Source organism: Homarus americanus, unplaced genomic scaffold, assembly GCF_018991925.1.
Source record: "Homarus americanus isolate GMGI-L3 unplaced genomic scaffold, GMGI_Hamer_2.0 scaffold10392, whole genome shotgun sequence".
In the NCBI taxonomy this organism is placed as follows: Eukaryota; Metazoa; Arthropoda; class Malacostraca; order Decapoda; family Nephropidae; genus Homarus; species Homarus americanus.
In genome coordinates this window covers 7,584-25,000 of record NW_024735923.1, presented here as the reverse complement: position 1 = coordinate 25,000, position 17,417 = coordinate 7,584, and the positions used below count along the sequence as shown (strand labels likewise).

Genomic DNA, 17,417 nt, shown 5'->3' with positions numbered 1-17,417 from the left:
TACTCATCAATTATAGGCCTACACTTACTCATCAATTACAGGCCTACACTCCTCATCAATTATAGGCCTACACTTACTCATCAATCATAGGCCTACACTTACTCATCAATTATAGGCCTACACTTACTCATCAATTATAGGCCTAAAGTTACTCACCAATTATAGGATTGTGGATTATACTTCCTCTCCCAACGCATTTTCTCCACTCCCCACACCTCTCCTTCCTTTCCCACACCTCTCCTTCCCTCCCCACACCCTTCCCTCCCTCCCCACCTCCTTCTCTCCCGCATCTCTCCTTCCTCCCCTCTCCTTCCCTCCCCCACCCCTCCTTCTCTCCCCACCCCTCCCTCCTCCCCACCTATTCTCTCCCACATCTCCTTCCTCCCCACATCAGATCTTCTCTCCCCACCCTATTTCTCTCTCAACACATTACGTTTCTCCCACATCTTTCTCCTCTCCCCTTGCCTCCTCTCCCCAATCCTGCAACAATTCCCCAAGCAGTAAAAAAAATTATATGAAGGGAGGATATTCAACCTTGTCCCTGGTGTGTTTGACACCTGGGGAGAGAGGAGGAGGGAGGAAAACTGGCAGGGGAAGTGAGGTGGAAAGGAAGACAAGTGAGTAGAAATGGATGATGAGAAAACGATAATTGAACAGGCAGGGATAAAGAGTGTGAAAGAACCAATGAAGAGAGAGAGAGTAAAGTTCTAAGGTTATCATACATCGAATTTATATACAGTATATTATTATTCAAGGCAGCAACACAAGAATCTCGGCAACTTAGTCTATTATCGTTTCGTCTTTTCTAAATTACCACAACCCCGGCAGCGTCCTCCCTCCCTCCTCTCCTCCCTCCTCTCTCTCTCCCTCCTCCCTCCCCTCTCTTCTCTCTCCTCCCTCCTCCCTCCCTCTCTCCCTCTCCCTCTCTCCTCCACCCTCCCTCCCTCCACAGGCCAAAACTCAGGCCAAGGGATTGCACCTCTTTAATAATTGTGATTCAAAATATACCGAGCCCATGTGAATATGTAGGCGTGTGATTCCTGAAGTCACACACACACACACACACACACACACACACACACACACACACACACACACAAAATCATACCAATTCTTTGGTGTGTGTGTGTGTGTATATATATATATATGTGTAATCTGACCTACACCAACGTGCACTCTCCTTCCTCTTCATCCACCTTCTCATTTATCTTCCCCCCTCTCCCCTCCTTCTATCTTCTTCTCCCCTGTCTCCTCCTCCTCCTCCCCACCTTTTCTCTCCCACCCCCCCTGTGTCTCACCTGCCACCGACCTGTGACACTAAACTAATGTACTAGTATGTTGACGAGCTGTCCACGGCCACACAGGGGGGGGGGGATGCCTAGTTGACTTCTATATCACCTTTCCATTATTAATTAAAAAAACACAATATTACAGTAATGATAATGATTTAATGATAATGACAGATGAACGATAATGATGATGACAGATATGATAATAATGACAAGTGTTTGTAATGATGATGATGATGATGTAATGATAATGACATATAACGATGTAATAATAATGACATAGAGATTACTGAACGACTCTTATTGCTAAAGGTGAGACAAATCGCGACGTCAGGGCTGAAAAATTGTGGAAAATGACCCACATTTGGGGAGGCAATGGAGGAAGGAGGCAAGGAGAGGAGGAAGGAATGAGGCAAGGAGAGGAGGAGGGAAGGAGACAGGGAGAGGAGGAGGGAAGGAGGCAGGGGGAGGAGGAGGAGGAGGAGGTAAAAAGAATGACATAGAACAGGAGGCATGATAATAAATGGTGATAAATGAGAGGAAAGGAACCAGATGAGAGAGAGAGAGAGAGAGAGAGAGAGAGAGAGAGAGAGAGAGAGAGAGAGAGAGAGAGAGAGAGAGAGAGAGAGAATAGCTCCCCGTGGCAATATTTACTTCAACATTTCTTCCATTCGTCTTTTGGCCTCCAGGTTCCTTTCATATAACTTTAAAAGGATTTCTTCTTCAATATAATATTTTGTTGAGGAAGAAACGTCAATTTTAGGGTCAATCTTCACGACTACTGGCTGCTATATTGTCCTTATCCTATGGTTATATTTTAAAGATTATTTCAAATTTTTTCGCTTTGAGTTCGTTGTGTTATTACTGTTCTTCAATAACACACACACACACACCGCTAAACACTGACTGGACTATAGGTGGTAACCAGAAAGCGCTCAACTTAACGTGTTAACTGGCTGTATGATCCACTCTTGCTAAGTTTCCAGCTGAGATGACTCAAGTGGCAGCCACCCAGGTGTAAGGGAACGTTAGCCAGGTGATGTTGATTAAACTACTACAGGTGTAAGACTCTTGGGCCTCCCACTAGTTAAGATATAGTTCATGAGACTTATTTTGAGGGATGAACGCCAGGCTCACTAGTCCCAAAGACGAACGCCAGCACAGGCAGAAAAATAGTAAATGTTAATAATCGCCTCAGGACCGGAATTCTATTAACCAGGACTCTATTAACTAGAGCTCTATTAACTGGAACTCTATTAGCCGGAACTCTGTTAACCGGGACTCTATTAACTGGAACTCTATTAACCGGAACTCTATTAACCGGGACTCTATTAACGGGAACTCTATTAACGGGAACTCTATTAACCGGAACTCTATTAACCGGAGCTCTACTAACCGGAGCTCTATTAACTGAAACTCTATTAACCGGAACTCTGTGAACCGGAACCAAACTGGCAATTGAACTAAAGTTGCGATAATTACGTTTCTAATAATAATCGATATTTCTCGGTAATTGGAGGCGAATTTCGATTGATTGGAGGCGAGCGCTAAGGATGCTGTGATTGGCTGCTGGGGCGGTAAGGATGTTGTGATTGGTTCTTGGATTTACATTAACTTGTACGAGAGAGAGAGAGAGAGAGAGAGAGAGAGAGAGAGAGAGAGAGACCTACACTGCTTCATGAGTCAAGACAGTCACTCAGCAGACACAAGGAGACGGAGTGAAGCCTAACACCTGCCTCCACCTGTTTCTGGGTCCTAATTAACAATGTTGAGTCCTACCTGTCCTACCTGTCATGACCTGTCCTGATCTATCCTGACCTGTTCTTACCTGTCCTGACCTCATCTCACCTGTCCTGACCTGTCCTGGCCAATCCTGACCTGTTCTTACCTGTCTTGACCTCACCTTACCTGTCCTGACCTGTCCTGACGTGTCCTGACCTATCGTGACCTGAGGATTTGGAACAAGTCAGAGATATTTGTACTATTTTGCAGTACAGGACAATTAGGTCTGGTAGGTTAATGACCAAATTCCAGGTCGAGTTTGTTTCAATACTTGTAATATATGTGTTAAATCTTTTAGTGTTTATTGTGAGTATTGGCTCAGTGACAGCGGGTGCCCATGATAAGACCTCCTTCCCCCTCATTCCTCCCTCCTCACCCCTCACCCCTCCCTCCTCACCCCTCACCCCTCACCCCTCCTTCCTCACCCCTCACCTCTCCCTCCTCACCCTCTCTCTCTCAGGAAATTCACAGTCCGTAGCCTCTGTGCCTCAGTGACGTGCAGACGGACACACACACAGACACCAAGCTGACATTTTCATCCTCAAGTGTAATTTAAAATGCTAATGGAAATGCCGTGTTTATGAATGACGTGAAATACAACTTGTGACGGTTGTGTGATTATTTACGTCTGTTTGTGTGTGTATGTATGTTTGTGTGTATGTGGCTTTTTTGTGGTAATAATATATACCTAAGCGTATATGTATGTGCACAAACAACTATATAGTAATACCTATAATAAATAAATGAAGTAATAGTCTCAAAAAAGGTCTCGACCAAACAAAAATCAGAGACCCAAGATTTAAGACCCGAGACCGAATACCCGAGACCAGAAATCCGATACCCGATACCAGCACCACCAACACTATGTCTGGTTAAATATTGTACAGGAGTTGCTAGACGATGTTTACGTTACCTGTTGACGTGTCTCTTAGGGCAGAATAATCAGGTGTAAGTGAAAGAGAAGAAGGAAACAAAAGAATAGCGGGAAGCGTAAACAATGGTGCCTTTCACACGGGGAAAATGGCGGGGCAGTAGCGTTCATATCTGGCAACAGCTTTTTGGATAGATAGAGAGATACTGTAGATAGATACTGTACATAGATAGAGAGATAGAGAGATAGAGAGAGAGAGAGAGAGAGAGAGAGAGAGAGAGAGAGGACCCGGTGCATTTAACTCACAACCATTAAGGAGAAGTATTGAGGTGTACTGCAGCAGGTCAGGGAGGTAGGGAGGGAGGGAGGGAGAGAGGGGAAGAGGTAGGAAGGGAGATAGAGGTAAAGGGATGGAAGTTCAGGGAGGTAGAGAAGGAGAGAAGAGTCAGGGAGGAAGGGAGGGGAGGACACGCACACACACACACACACACACACTTGCGGGAATTTAGTGAGCTATCGATTAGATCTTTATCCCTCTCTCTCTCTCTTCTCTTCAATGATCATCTTCACCGCCTCTAAGCAACTGATCCTCTCTCTCTCTCTCTCTCTCTCTCTCTCTCAGTAAGTGCCCCCGGTAATGACAGTGACCGCAGTTTAGTCCCGGCTGGCAATTACCTTCCCTCTCGCCATTAAAACATTGACACTTCAGAGGACAGATTAACCCCTCAAGTGTTTTATTCAGGGTAACGTGAGATGACGTTATTCAGCTGAGAGAAACTCCTCCTGTGCTCTCTGACGTGTAAACTGGTGATGTGAGAACGTGTCTGTTTGTCTGTTGTTACGCCGTCTCTTAATTTACTTTAATATCCAGGTTCTAGGCGTAACCAAACAAAAACTGAAGTAAATTAAAAGAGAATAAAAATAAAGTAAACCTTTAAGAATTTAATTGATTAAATATTAACACAATAAAGAGCCTCGTAGGCTGTCACAACAAATTGATTCACCATCGAAACTTTAAAGACACAAATGATACTAAACATCGAAACATCAAGAGAATAAAAATAAAGCATTGGATAACGTTAACACTGTATAAACATATAAAAACTATCACTGAAATTAACTAACGTGAAACAACACTGAATTACTTGAATACAACTAAGCAAATACTGATGGACATAAACAGAGACATAAATAGGTACTCACATAGATATACCACATTGGTGACGACAGGAACAACACAAATAAATTAAGTTTAAGTAACAAGTGACACTCAAAGGATGTGGACTGTATGACAAGAGGACTGAACTAACTCAAGTCAGTTGGTGGGTCCTATATATAAGGTCGGCTCCCGCCACGCGACCCGCCGGTGGGTCGTTTAACGATGCAGATGATCGTTAGAGAACAAAGAATGCTGGTTACAATACAAAATAAAGAAATAAGATGGGCTTGAACAAATAATGACAGTTAAAACCTTAACAGCACAGGGTAAGGTGACTATAATATATAATAGTAAATTTAACACATCATTACAGGAATAATATGGAACATGGGAGCATGTTATATATAAAAAATAGAAAAATACGACACGGTCGTAACACTGTCTACCTGTCTGTCTGTCTGTCTGTCTGTCTGTCTACCTGTCTGTCTGTCTATCTACCTGTCTGTCTGTCTGTCTGTCTGTCTGGTTCACTTATAGTGAAGGTCTCACCGTGGTGTTGTTATGAGTGAATGTTAGTCTTCAGAACATGGCTCGTGGTCCCCCCCCACCGCCCCTCCCCCTTCTCCCCCCTGTCAAACCTCCCACCACAACAGCCAACCAATCAAGAGAAGGATTAGACAGTGACCACGCCCTCTACTTCCCAAATCTCTCACCAAAGTAGGTAACCAATCAGAGTGAATGAGAGCAGACGACTCCTTGACCCCACTAACGTATTGGCAGAACTCCAGTGGTGGAGAGGAGAGGAGAGAGAGAGGAGGGCAGCGTAATAAAGAAGAGAAAGCAAGACAAGTCAAGAAATAAAGAAGAGAAGAGAAGAAGACATAGTAACATCCCAGAAAGATGACAATACAGTAATATTTTATAATGACACACACACACACACACACACACACACACACACACACACACACACACACACACACACACACACTACACAGACGAACAATTAACTGTAAACAAAATCCATAAACACAAATAAAAAAAATAAAAAATAAGTAATTACGAACACACAACTAATGATAAAACAGATTAATAATCATAATAATAACAATTTTATAATTACCTAATAATTATAAGATAAGGTAAAGAAAATTAGACATAATTAAGTAATACAGGTACTAATTAGGCTAACAGGTGATATTTTTATACGAGGTTTGGTTAGGTTAGGTTTCTAGCCTTTCTCTTTCCTTTGCAATCTGTAGGCTTCTCTCTCTCTCTCTCTCTCTCTCTCTCTCTCTCTCTCTCTCTCTCTTCTCTCTCACCTTCCCCTGTCTTTCAATCTCCTGTAGATGGAAGTTGGTGTCCCTCAAGGGGCAAGTCTGGTCCCTCATGTGTTAAACTTTTGAGTTATAACTTGATAATGTACGTTATGCAGCGTGTGTGTGTGTGTGTATGTGTACAGGAAGGGGTACTCTTGCACGGTCACTCTCTCGACCCGTCAACTGCGTCTTGGGTTGGACGAGGTGTAGACATGAGTTGACAGGTGATATTGTTACTTACTGCCTCGCTCCTGGGTGGAACAAAGTGCGTTACAAGGTGCGTTACTTGGCCTAAAGAACCTTTGTGGGTCTGTAGGGTGTGGTGGTGATGGTGTTAGTGATGGTATGGTGGTGTCTGTGGTGATGGTGTTAGTGAGGGTGGTGGTGGTGATGGTGTTAGTGATGGTATGGTGGTGTCTGTGGTGATGGTGTTAGTGAGGGTGGTGGTGGTGATGGTGTTAGTGATGGTATGGTGGTGTCTGTGGTGATGGTGTTAGTGAGGTGTGGTGATGGTGTTAGTGTGGTATGGTGGTGTCTGTGGTGATGGTGTTAGTGAGGGTGGTGGTGGTGATGGTGTTAGTGATGGTATGGTGGTGTCTGTGGTGATGGTGTTAGTGAGGGTGGTGATGGTGTTAGTGATGGTATGGTGGTGTCTGTGGTGATGGTGTTAGTGAGAGGTGGTGGTGGTGATGGTGTTAGTGAGGGTATGGTGGTGTCTGTGGTGGTGATGGTGTGAGTGAGAGTGAGGGTGGTGATGGTGATGGTGTTAGTGATGGTATGGTGGTGTCTGTGGTGCTGGTGTGAGTGAGAGTGAGGGTAGTGTAGGTAATGATGGTGGTGTTGGTGGTAGTAGTAATGTTGATAGTGGTCTTAGTGGTGTTGGTGGTAGTAGTGATGGTGGTGAAACAGATTCTCAAATATTCCTTTAAACTATGACACCAAAATGAGACCGAATAAAAAAAAATATATATATCCTGAAAATGCCCAAAAAATACCACAATCTCTTACCAATACTTAAATAATAATAATAACACTACGCCTCTCTAATAATTAATCTATCCTTTGACGGAACGTATAAAACCGAACGACTGAATTTACAGGTGAGAAATTATGACGCAGTGGATTTTGTTAAAGAGTCGGGTAACACACACACACACACACACCTTGGGGAGTTAATTAGGTAAGGTAACTCTGGTAGGGCTTCCTCGTCGGGGGGGGACAAAGAGGGTTTGTTATATGCACTAATAAGTTGGACCTTTATATATTAATTGCGAGGGAAACTAGTTGGAAATTTGGTGGTAAACTTTGGATTTTAGGATACGTGATTTATACTTTTGTTTTGGTTTGGTTTAGTTAGGAATTGGTTAGATTAGGTTAGGTTAAACAAATATGTGTCCGACTTTCTTACACTTACAAAAGGTTTTCCGCGTGAGTGAGTGTTGGTCTGAACACTTATTCCAGGTCAGAGCCAGCAGTGTGTTAACCCAGGCAGTAAATTTACCACTGTTTTACCTCAATATATTACAAGATAAGTTGGTACAGCGAACAGCCCCCGGGGAGGTAAACTCTGTCTCGTTTTTTCATTTTTTATTATTATTTTTTTTTTACTATTTTTATTGTAAGAAATAAAACAGTCTTTGGGTGGGTTAACTTGGGATTAACTTGGGATTAATCCTTACATTTGATGGAGGGATTTATGTGTGATAATTCCAGTTTATTTTAGTATTGGCTCACGTTAATCCACACAGCTAAATTAATCGACTTATTGGAGATTTATGGGTCTGGCTGAGGTTAATCCACTTGTGGTGGATTGACGGGGAAGAGACGTGGACAGGTGTGTCGGAAAGTTACTTACTCGTGATAGACAGATAGACACGGCGGGGATTAGTCGAAAATTAATGACAGGTTAACGATGATTAATCCTCACTTTTTGACAGTGCATAATTTGGGGATTAATCTCTATATTTGATGGATTATCGGATTGACAGATTATTGACGTAAATTAATTTTTATGTATTCATTGTGAGAGGATCAATCCACTTATGCGGGCTTAATGGAGGGGATAAATCCATTTCTATTAAAGATAAATCCATACCTGTAAGAAAAATAATAAATCCACGTATATGATATAGTTATTACTGAGATAAATCCACTTAGGATAGATTGCCGGCGGAAATAATCCCACTTGAGGAATATTGACGTGATAAAAAAAAAATCCCATCTCGAGGCGTATTGACTTGGCGGGCTTATCGTTGTTTACTTGTGATCAGCTGTTTGATGGCGGCCCGCGACGTGAACCTCCAGAATGTAAACAATGGAGACGGAGTGAGGGAACCTGATGATAAATGACTAAGAATAGGAAAGAGACCATAATGATAATAATAATGATGATAACTATGATGACGATATTAACAGTAATGAAGGTAATAATAATAATAATAATCATAATAGTAATAGAATATATTGTACACACACACACACACACACACACACACACACACACACACGAAAGGTTTTCGACCATTGCTTTTTGAAGAACAAGGGTTAGGAAATAATAGGTAGCTCTCTCTCTCTCTCTCTCTCTCTCTCTCTCTCTCTCTCTCTCTCTCTCTCTCACACCAGTGTTATTAGATACTCACTGTTCCTCTTTCAAAATTGTTTAATTACATTGCGAATTTAATTAACATATGAGAGCTTCACACTGTCTGTAAAACACCTTAAAAATTTTATGTTAATGATTCCTGTCGTTTGTAAATAATTCAGAATTTCGTCATAGTGTTTCAAACTTTCTGTAAAAAAAAAAATCTTTGTGTAAATTATTCCAGACTTGTTGTAAATAATTTAAGGTTTTCTGTAAAATCTTTTGAACTTTATTTGTAAATTTTTTAAATATTTATGAGCAATTCCTCCAATCTATCCTTTCCTTCCCCTCCCATCAACCTTCCTCACCCCTTCCTCTCTCATCAACCTTCCTCACCCCTTCCTCTCCCATCAACCTTCCTCACCCCTTCCTCTCCCATCTTCCCTTTCTACCATCGTTCCTCCTCATCTCCCCTTTTCACCTGTTCTCTCGCCCCCTCTCACTCCCTCTCGGAACAGGACTGATAAAGTGTGTAAACGAATAATTCTATCAACTTCAATTTTCTCTAAGAAAAGTAAAAGAGAGAGAGAAAATGAAGTTGTGTGTGTGTGTGTGTCTGTGTGTGTGTGTGTGTGTCTCTGTGTCTGTGTGTCTGTGTATGTGTGTGTGTGTGTGTGTGTGTGTGTGTGTGTGTGTGTGTGTGTGTGTGTGTGTGTGTCGCCAGCACCCAACAGTCGCCACACGCAGCACCCGACCTTCCGTTGTAAAAGTCTACGGTCACCTCAACCCGCGTTTCACTTACTCTGCTCGTGACGTTTCATCTATTCTATTGATTTTAATATTGTGTGTGTGTGTGTGTGTGTGTGTGTGTGTGTGTGTGTGTGTGTGTGTGTCTGTGTGTATGTGTGTGTGTGTGTGTGTGTCTGTGTGTGAGTGTGTTTGTGAATGTGTGTATCATCATAACCACATCATCTACTTGACCCACAGCCTAACCATCAACTAAATGGAGCAACAATTACATCAATTCATTACACAGGACTCATGACCGCTCCCGCTATACCAAAGTGTAATTAAAAAGAGTCAACCAGAGAGCCAGTCGCTGTGGCTCTCTGTCTCGACCAATCAATAGGAAATAAAAGGACAGACCGACAGACTGACTCTTTTATACCCTTGTGGTGGTGAAGGTTGCCAGAGTCGTCAGATTTTTTTGGTAAAGTCGATTTTTGGTTTTGTTTATTTTTTCAGCTGAGTCAGATAGCTCTATGATTGTTTGTTTTGATTCGTTTGTCGATTCGGATTGTGAGACTTTGTTTTGAGGAGCTGAATTTTGTTTGTTGTTGTTGTTGTTGCTGTTGTTGTTTTGTGTGTCGTAAGTAAATGTTAGGAGGAAGAGGAGTAGGAAGAGGAAGAGGAGGAGGAGCAGGAGGAGGAGGAGCAGGAGGAGGAGGAGCAGGAGGAGGAGGAGGAGGAGGACGAAATTGGTAGTCGAGGGAAAGAATTTAACCAATGAAGATCTGCCCCAGAAAGCTCCAGATCCCACCAACAGTTTATTGCTCAAGGTGCTACTCGAAAACCTCAGACCTCGGTATACCCCCAGAGGTCAAGGTGCTACTCGAAGACCTCAGACCACACTCCTATTCCCCAACTGTATCCGTACTAATCCATACTAATCAGGACTTCTACACCCAATCTCAAAGATTAATCTTACTAATCTCAGTATTTATGTAATTCAAGAGACATACATCTAATCTCAACACTAATCTAATCTCATTATCTAATTCCTAATCCCTGTATCCAATCTCTCGTCCCCCGATGGTTCCCAGTCCCAATATATCCTGGCAGGGGATAGGATTACGTGGGTTCGAACGACGGGCTTCAATTATCGAGAAATTTGCCTCTCCGTAACCATACCTACCTGACTACCTACCTACCAACCTACTTACCTACCTACCTACCTACCTACCTACCAACCAACCTACCTGACTACCTACCCACCAACCTACCAACCCACCAACCTACCAACCTACCTACCTACCAACCAACCTACCTACCTACCCACCAACCTACCAACCTACTTACCTACCTACCTACCTACCGCCTCATCAAAACACAGGGAGAACTTAATGGAATACGCACACACACACACACACACACACACACACACACACACACAGGAAGTCCAGTCTCTCCCTCTCTGTATCTCGCCTTGTTTATGTGTGTGTGTGTGTGTGTGTGTGTGTGTATGCTAACAGATACACACACACACACACAGACAATATTGACCAGTGAAGGTAAACCAACTGTACCTGTCCTCCCTGATTGTATGTGGGAGGGCACAGTCGGGTTGAAAGGGGATTAGGGAGTGTTGGAGGGGATTATGGAGTGTTTGGGGGGATTAGGGAATGTTGGAGGGGGTTCGGGAGTGTTGGAGGGGATTAGGGAGTGTTGGAGGGGATTATGGAGTGTTGGAGGATTAGGGAGTGTTGGAGGGATTATGGAGTGTTTGGAGGATTAGGGAGTGTTGGAGGGATTATAGAGTGTTTGGAGGGATTAGGTGTTGGTGGGGATTATGGAGTGTTTGGAGGGGATTAGGGAGTGTTGGAGGGGGTTAGGGAGTGTTGGAGGGGGTTAGGGAGTGTTGGAGGGGGTTAGGGAGTGTTGGAGGGGGTTAGGGAGTGTTGGAGGGGGTTAGGGAGTGTTGGAGGGGATTATGGAGTGTTGGAGGGGATTAGGGGTGTTGGAGAGGATTAGTGTCTGTATGTATGTATTGTTACGCCGTCTCTTAATTTACTTTAAAATCCAGGTTCTAGACGTAACCAAACAAAAAAGTGAAGTAAATTAAAAGAGAATAAAAATAAATAAAGTAAACCTTTAAGAATTTAATTAATTAAATATTAACACAATAAAGAGCCTCGTAGGCTGTCACAACAAATTGATTCACCATCGAAACTTTTAAGACACAAATGATACTAAACAATGAAACATCAAAAGAATAAAAATAAAGCATTGGACAACGTTAACACTGCATAAACATATAAAAACTAACACTGAAATTAACTAACGTGAAACAACACTGAATTACTTGAATACAACTAAGCAAATACTGATGGACACAAACAGAGACATAAATAGGTACTCACATAGATATACCACATTGGTGACGACAGGAACAACACAAATAAATTAGGTATAAGTAACAAGTGACACTCAAAGAATGTGTACTGTATGACAGGAGGACTGAACTAACTCAAGTCAGTTGGTGGGTCCTATATATAAGGTCGGCTCCCGCCACGCGACCCGCCGGTGGGTCGTTTAACGATGCAGATGGTCGTTAGAGAACAAAGAATGCTTGTTACAATACAAAATAAAGAAATAAGATGGACCTGAACAAATAATGACAGTTAAAACCTTAACAGCACAGGGTAAGGTGACTAGAATATATAATAGTAAATTTAACACATCATTACAGGAATAATATGGAACATGGGAGCTGTTATATATAAAAAATAGAAAAATACGACACGGTCGTAACAGTATGTATGTATGTGTGTATGCATGTGTGTGTGTGTGTGTGTGTGTGTGTGTGTGTGTGTGTGTGTGTGTGTGTGTGTGTGTGTGTGTGTGTGTGTGTGTGTGTGTGTGTGTGTGTGTGTGTGTGTGTACACTCTAGGTTAAGACCCTTGATACTGTCAACACACCTGCTACTTCCCTGGCCCTTCTTCCTCCTCCTCCTTCCTCTTCCTCCTCCTCCTCCTCCTCCTCCTCTTCTTCTTCCTCCTCCTCCTCCTCCTCTTCTTCTTCTTCCTCCTCCTCCTTCTCCTCTTCCTCCTCCTCCTCCTCCTCCTCCTCTTCTTCTTCTTCCTCCTCCTCCTTCTTCTTCTTTCTTCCCATTTATATCCTGCTATTGTGGTGGTGGTGATTGTTGTGGTGGTGGTGATTGTTGTGGTGGTAATAGTGGTGATGCTTGAGGCGTTATCCTATTCCTGCTGTAATTCTCGTAGGTAAGTCAAGGAGCAGAGGGTATTAAACCTCCACCAATTACATCCCTGCGTGACTACCAAAGACAAAATCATTTGATGGGGCCGCTGCTCTCGTGTACAAATATGAAGCTTCGCCTTTCACCACGACTACCAGCTCTCCTGACTAATGATTTTTCACCTTGGTAGTCACCCAGAGATATAATTGGCTGTACTGAATTACCCCCTTGACTTATCTACTTTACTGCTGGTTCTGTTATTTTGCTGATGCTTGGTTCCTTCTGCTGTTAGCCTCTGCTTGTGAAACATTAACACTTGTTTTTATGCTAAATATCTTGAAAATTTATCATGTTGACACTTTGGTGGGAGGAGTTGAGGGAGAGGGTTAGTGTTTTGTTCTTTGGCATACATACATACATACATACATACATACATACATACATACATACATACATACATACTGTACATACATAAATAATGGATGCCCCTCGTGTAACGAGGATGGCCGGCCCAAGGGCCACCTAGGCGTGAATTTATTTAAGGTGTAAAAGCTGTCACCAACATAACAACCACACCCTAAGTTAACGAGCTGCATGACCCAGTGTCAAGGAATAGTCCGAGAAGACCGGACAACTCGCCAACTGCACTGGCTAACCATTACCCCGAACACGATCCGCAAATCGATTAACATCCAGGTTCCCAATTAGTGCTGGGTAGACAGGCACATACATACATACATTCATACATACATACATACATACGCTCAGACACAGATATTCACATACTAAGAGATATACAATAGATGTATAGAATACGTATACACAGAGAAGGCGGAGTAACTAAAATATTTCCCACACAGGGAAACTTGAAGTTCATTCTCGCGTTATTGAGAATTCCTGAAACCTCTCATATTGGTGGTGAGGAGGAGAGGGTAAGAGGAGGTAGGGGGCAGGAGGAAGAGGGGGGAGGGAGGTGGAGACAGGGGCGGGGGGTAGGGGAAGGCAGGAAGGGAAGGTGGAGGGGGAAGGAAGAGGACTGGAGAAGTATTGGAAAGAGGGAAAGAGGAGTGAGGAAAAGAGTCATGGAGAGAGAGAAAGAGGAGGGAAGGATGAAGAAACAAGGAAGGGAGGATAGGGATAGGGAGAGAAGAGAGAAGAAGAGGAAGGAAAAGTCGAAAGTAAACTGTAATCAGATTATCCTCTCAGTTACTGGTATAGAAGCACCAATACACTGTTACTTCAGAGCCGTGTGTGTGTGTGTGTGTGTGTGTGTGTGTGTGTGTGTGTGTGTGTGTGTGTCAGCCTCGACCCAGACACTATCACCTGGGTCTCTCACTGCTCCTGCCTGACACAAACTCACTCATACTTATCAGTGTCAGCACCACCAAGTCCTGATACAGTTAAACAGTTGTCAGTCAGGAATAATATTACACTGAACATATACAGTATATATATATATGAGTGAAATAACTTAGTGTACAGTAAGTTTCAGTGTTTGTGCTGTGCTGGGTGGTCGTCATTATGTACAAGTTACCCCTGTTATGACTTTTTTTATATAGAAAACGTAATGTATTAAAGTTGTCGTTTCCCTAACACTCTCTATTCCTCACTGTAACACATTAATGCATCTAACAATATTTTTCTGTTTTACTAATTTGTCTATTTTCTTATTTCAGGAAAGTTTCGCAAAGTTACATCGAAGTAGAGTGACCTGTGTTGGTTGACGACCTCCACGCCTCGCCTGTCGAACACACTCTCACCAGCACTATACAGACCCATAACTAGTGGCATTTATCTCCCTATTTACCACGTAGATTAACTGTATTAACATAATCTAAGCTGTATATAATGAGTTCAGTGATCGGATGTGTGTGCACGTATTAAACTGGCATTAATCTGGCGAAATAAAAACACAGATGCAATCACTTACGCTTAAATAAACAAATAATTAACAGTTTAAGTATATTGTAAGTAGCTTAAGTACATCATAAGTAACAGTTTAAATATATATATATATAAATATTATTAGTTGTGAAATATTACTGATAAAGGGATTTATTTATTAAGTTATAACACCAAGATAAAAGTGAACAAAGTATTTAATTACACAGAAAAAATATTTAACAACAACAAAACGAAAAACTCAGAAAAATAATAAAAAACAAGAACGAAGTGAAGTGGAAATATATCCCCTTCCTCTGTTTTTTTTTCTCAAGAATATCTGATACAGAGAATAGATTAATATTATAAAGAACAAAGACGTAAAATAATGAAACAAATGACGACGCAGAAAACCTAACCTAACCTCGGCCAAACACAACAAGCGGGAGAAGAGAGATCGAACCCTTTAACGGAAACTAAACTATACATCCCAGAGGCCCTTTAAATAAAACTCTATGAAAAGAAACAAAGAGAAAGAGGGGCACAAAGGAAGAGCAAAGGAGGAGGAAGAGGAAGAAGAAGGAAAAGGAGGAAAGAGGACGGATAGATGTAGGAAAGGTGGAGGAGGAGGAGGAGGAGGAGGAGGAGGAGGAGGAGGTGGGGTGAAGGAAGGTGAAAAGTCGACTCCCAGTACCATGAAGGAATCCAAATTAGTGATCCTAGGAGCTGGTGGTGTAGGCAAGACCTCACTCGTGTTACAGTTCTTACAAGGCTTCTTCTCTACTGCCTATAAGCCTACCGTCGAAGATTGTTACAGCCATACCCTACAGCTGCCCAGTGAGTACCCTACCTGCCTTTCTTTGACGTAGATAGTCATTAAGTTAAACAGTCATAGGTGTTTATATTGAGTCAGTATACACGTAGACAGTGAAGGTATGTAAACAATGGTTAGTTGGTGAGAAGTATGGAGATTTAAATGAGGTTTTTTGTGTTTATTTGTATTTATCAGGTGTGTGGGGAGGTGTGTGTGTGTGTGTGTGTGTGTGTGTGTGTGTGTGTGTGTGTGTGTGTGTGTGTGTGTTTGTTCTCTTCCCAATAAAACACAATCGCGTGTCATATTTGGTCCGATGGTTTAAATATGCGCTAGAGCTGTGTCCAACTCGCCCCAACTCATGCTTTTATTTTTGTATTTTTTTTAAACATTTCGAACAACATTTAAATTTAAAAAAGTCAAAAGGTCAGGAACATCCACACACACACACACACACACACACACACACACACACACACACAGCACCATCCCATCCATTGTTAAAATAATAAACACCTCCTAATTTATGTACTGTACAGCCCTGTAAATATATTGAACGCATATCGTTATGTCTAAATCTCATGTAAGTTTGCATATTTTCAACCACCGGCTGCAACTCTATTAATAAACCGTTTATTATTATTATTTACAAACACACACACACACACACACACACACACACACACACACACACATACGCGCGCGCACACACACGCGCGCGCACACACACACGCCCGTTGCATTTCTTCCTATCTATCAATATCGCAGAGGTGAATGCTCAAGATTCGTCTCATAAATAGGTACTGTTTTTCTTCATAAATTTATACATTTGAACATCCAGTAAAACCAAACCTAACCTAACCAAACCTACCTTAAAAAAACCCATCACAGACAGACTTAGGCAAAGTCGGAATTTCTGCTATTTCCCTGATGTTGTAGTGGACACAGAGGTCACAGAGGTCACAGAGGTCAGAGGTCCCGAAATATCACATAATGTTTTATCCATTAGTGTTGTGACCCGATTATAGGTGACTGTCTGGTTTGTTGATTTTGTTGGAGGTAGATATGGTGGTTGATCTCTCTCTCTCTCTCTCATATATCCCGGCATGGTAGGATAAATGGTTCAGTTATGGTAATAAGTAATCTGGCCCCAATTTAATACCGCCGACGTGAAATAACTTACGTGAAAATTGGAGGAAATTCTGAGCGCCAATTTAAGGTTGTGGGGAGGAGAGGGGGAAGGAGGGAGAGACGGGAGTTGGGTGGGGGAGGAGTGGAAGAAGGGAGTGGGGGTGGGGGGGGGTGGGGGAAGAAGGGAGTGGGGGTGGGGGGGGAGGGAGAGACGGGAGTTGGGTGGGGGAGGAGTGGAAGAAGGGAGTGGGGGTGGGGGGGGGGAGGCTTCCATATCATGGTTGTATGGGGTGAAGTTAGTGATGGGTCTTATGTAATAAACTAGGTGTGTTTTAATGGCCATACAGGTTGAAGTGTATCAACTCTGTCTGTCTGTCTGTCTGTCTATCTGTCTGTCTGCCTGTCTCTTCCAATCATCCTTCCCTCACTCCCTTATCCATACTTACCTACTTCCTTCCTCCCTCCCTTTCTTTTCTCTCTCTCTCTCCCTTCCAACCCTCCTTCCTTCACTCCCTCTACCCCCCCTCCACACACAGGTAGGCTACAGCAGGTGTCAGGTAGGTTCGGCTGGTGTCAGGTATAAGGTGACAAGCAATACATTAGTGAGGCTCTTCACC

General features: G+C 42.6%; 1 long non-coding RNA gene across 1 annotated transcript in view; it reads left to right on the top strand.

Annotated features, from left to right (window-relative positions):
- The window catches only part of LOC121871635, a 48,487-nt gene extending 33,300 nt beyond the window's left edge, over positions 1 to 15,187 (top strand). The window contains exon 2 of the long non-coding RNA XR_006089920.1: positions 14,654 to 15,187. This is a non-coding gene — a long non-coding RNA (uncharacterized LOC121871635). The remainder of the gene's footprint in view (positions 1 to 14,653) is intronic.
- The last annotated feature ends 2,230 nt before the right edge of the window (positions 15,188 to 17,417 follow it).